The 3,934-nt window shown below is 41.5% G+C and overlaps 1 non-coding gene across 1 annotated transcript; it reads right to left on the minus strand.

The window, feature by feature from the left end:
• Positions 1-983: 983 nt before the first annotated feature.
• On the minus strand, positions 984-1,090 carry LOC141610097 (small nucleolar RNA R71). Its single transcript, XR_012527990.1, has one exon. It is a non-coding gene; the product is annotated as a small nucleolar RNA R71 (small nucleolar RNA).
• Between the last annotated feature and the right edge of the window lie 2,844 nt (positions 1,091-3,934).

A 3,934-nucleotide genomic window follows, 5' to 3' on the forward strand; every position in this document is an offset into this window, starting at 1 on the left:
TTGTTTACAACCCTTTTATTTCATCTTGCTTATTTACTTTCATTGCTATTTAGTTAGTGACCTTCTACATCAACCCAAATTGTGACACCCCTAAGACACCACTAGTTTCAATAGAAATCTTATCTCAATTCCCGTCCCTTGGGATCCGACCTTTACTTGCCTCTTTACTAATTGTAGAGTTGTTTGCGAAGCTATAAATTGTGTTTTGATTCGGACGTGACCCAACGACAACATCTATTCAATTGTGAACACGAAACGGACCGATCAAAAATGGCGCCGTTGCCGGGGACGGTGTTAACTTGATTTAGATTTTCTTATATTGCTATTAGTTGTGTCTTTCTTTGCCTTTGGGAAGTAAAACTCCTCAAGGTTTGTTCTAATTGTTTTCGAGTTGTTTGATATTTTGCATGTCTAGAAGGTCACAAGGTGATTTGTTACCTTTTGATCGTGAAATTGAAGGAACCTTGACAAACAATAGGAGATTTGCTAGGAGGAATTTAAGAGGTATTAGTGAGGTTGTGGATATTCAACCAACTATTGAGTTCATCAACCCTTTTGCAAGAGAAGGTGAGGAGAACCCAACACAAAATACCCCACAAAATCAACACACAATGCCTAAGTTTTCATCACATTCCGTACCCACCGAGGAGAACCTACCAAATGGTACTCCCACACCACAACATTTGACCGGAAATTTTATTGCCAAATCCGCCTTTATCCAATTAGTCGAAAGGAGCCAATTTGGGGGGATGCCCAGTGAAGACCCTCATTCTCATATGGAAATCTTTTGTGACTATTGTGATGCGATTTCTCAAACCGGTGTAACTCAAGACCAAATTCGATGGGTATTATTTCCTTTTTCTCTAATTGGCACCGCAAAACAATGGTTGAAGGGCCTTGATAAGGCCACTCTCGGAATTGATTCTTGGAAGAAGTTGGCTCTAGCTTTCTACAAAAAGTTCTACCCACCGGAAAAGACTAACATGCAAAGAGTTCAAATTACGGGTTTTAAGCAAAGGGATGAAGAATCTTTGTATGAAGCTTGGGAGCGGTTCAAGGGAATTTGTCGCTCATGTCCTCACCATGGACTTAGCGAGTGGTTCTTGGTACAACAATTTTGGAACGGTCTATATGAAGATTCAAGGAACATTCTCAACATAGGATCAAATAGAATGTTCACCGAAGTTGATGACAATCAAACATGGAACAAGATTGAGGAAATGGCGGTCCATAAATCACAATATAGTAGACCTCGCAAGGCTACTAGAGGAAGAAGGCATGAAGTGGACTCCGTTACTCAATTGGGTGCTCAACTTAGTGCTCACATTGACACAATCAATTTGAAGTTTGAACAAGCTATGGCTAGACTTGAAGAAGCCTCAAAATCACCAAAGCATCATGTTAATGCCATGACGGCATCCTCATCAATCCCAAGTTTGATATGTGAGAATTGTGGAACTTTGGGACATGACCAAAGTGAATGTAGGGGAACAAATGAACAAGTGAATGCTTTCCAAGCATACAAGAGTGGTACCCCTTATTCCAACTATTACAATGAAAACACCAAGTTTCATCCAAATCTCTCATACAAAAGCCAAAATGTTCAAAACCCTCAAACAACATACACCCAACCTCCCATGAGAAACCAAAATCAAAGACCCTTTTACAACCAAAACCAAGGTTACCAAAACCAAAATCCATACAATCACCAAAATGACCAAGGTTTTGATGCTCAAAAAGCGGTCCTCCAAATGCAAAAGAATCAACAAGAATTTTTCACTCAAATGCAAAAAGATAGTCAAGCAAAGGAAACCACCATCAACAACATTCTAGCTCACACCAAGATGTTGGAAACCCAATTGACTCAACTAGCATCTTCAAGCTCACAAAGACAAAAGGGGCAATTACCACCTCAAAGTAATCCCCCAAGACATGAAATGGTTAGTGCCATTCACTTGAGAAGTGGTACAAGGTATGAAGCACCGAAAAACCAAGTTGAGGATGAAGTTGTGGAAGCTAGTGATAAGGAAGAAATTGTGCAAAACTCCAAAGATGGAGAATCATCAAAAGAAGAAATTTCAAAGAAAAATGAAGACAAGGTCAAGGAGAAGGAGCCCATTGTTATTAGACTTCCTTTTGCAAGTCGTCAAGCCAAGCCCAAATTTGATGACCAACTTGGAAAGTTTATGGAAATTGTGAAGAATTTGGAAGTCTCAATTCCTTTCACGGAATTAATCAATCACGTGCCGGCCTATGCGAAATACATGAAAGACATCCTCACAAAGAAGAAGTCGATCCGGAAACTTGATACTATCGCCTTCACTAAGCTGAGTAGTGCAATACTTCAAGGGAGTTCACCTCCAAAGCTAAAGGATCCGGGAAGCTTCTCAATACCGTGTACCATTGGCGACACCACAATCAACAAAGCCTTATGTGATCTAGGGGCTAGTGTGAGTGTTATGCCGTACTCGGTGAGTAAAAGGTTGGGGATGGGAGAGCTTAAAAGCACCAATATCACACTCCAAATGGCCGATAGGTCGACGAAGACACCATTAGGGATATGGGAAGATGTCCCCGTACGAATTGGGAAGTTTTTCATCCCGGTGGATTTTGTCATTGTTGATATGGAGGAAGATTCCAACATTCCAATCATTCTAGGAAGACCCTTCTTACACACCGCGGGTGCGGTGATTGATGTAAAACATGGTGAGCTCACTTTAGAAGTGGGAGATGAGAGTATCACTTTTAATCTTGACAAGACTATGAGAGCTCCCCGTTTACATGAACCGTGTTTTATGATCGATCATTATAGTCGGAAGGATGAAAGGAAGAAGTCGGAACTCCAATGGAAGAAGAAAATTGAAGATGCTCCATTCAAAGAGCAAGTGAATTGTGACAAGGAGAGCTTGCAAAGCTCACCAAAGTCAAGCAATGAAGAGGATGGCCTTATTGGCCAAGAAAAGGAAATGGGAAAGTTGTCTCCATCAAATCAAGAGATTTTCAATGATCAACTTAATGAAGTTTGTGGTCTTTGGGACGACGAATTTGAAGGGATTTTTAATCCCTACATTGGTAATGTCATCGATCAAGACCGACAACAAGGGCCAAGGTCTATTGAAGACCTCTATCATGATAATGAACAAGCATTTGATTACTTTTTCAAGGTGTTGAGCAACATCAACAACACCTTGAACATGCCCCCTTGACATCTCATCAAGAATGAGAGTTTGGTGGAGTCCTCCCTAAACAACCATTTGTAAATATTTCTAACTCCCTAACTTGCATTTCAATTCTTATATTACATTTTTTGTTATTTTTGGATTTTCATACTTTGATCAAGATAATTATCATGTTTGAGAGAAGTGAGGGAGGGACTAATAATTTCAATTAATGTGTAGAGCTTAAGCTTAGTGCGGGGATGGAAATTGCCTAGGCTATCCATGCCTTAGTAGTGCCCCCACAATGAAGAACACGAGATATGAAGAATAATGGAAAAATGACAAGGGATTGGCAAAGTACACGGATGGAACTAAATCCGGGTACAAAGGGGTCGAATCCGAGCGGATTCAGGAGAATCCGCCCGTCTTCAGGCAATCCGGGCATATTGGATAGAAGACGCCCGACCAACATAAGCTGAATTTTTGAAATTTCTGACTGTCAACGAATCCGGGCGTACTGCATTCGAATCCGCCCGTCTTCAAAAATCCGCCCGTCCTGAAAGGAAGACGCCCGTCTTCTTGGCTGAGCAAAACAAGAAAAATCCCTGTGAAGGAATCCGCCCGTCTTCTATAGAAGACGCCCGTCCCGTGTTTGCAAATCCGAGCGTCTTCACTGAAAGACGCCCGTCTTTAGGCGAGTTTTTCCCAACCCAGAAAAGGCCAAATCCGGGCGTCCCAAGCAGAATCCGCCCATCTTGCCCCTGCAGTTCAAATTA

This window comes from Silene latifolia, chromosome 10, assembly GCF_048544455.1.
Source record: "Silene latifolia isolate original U9 population chromosome 10, ASM4854445v1, whole genome shotgun sequence".
NCBI classification, from domain to species: Eukaryota; Viridiplantae; Streptophyta; class Magnoliopsida; order Caryophyllales; family Caryophyllaceae; genus Silene; species Silene latifolia.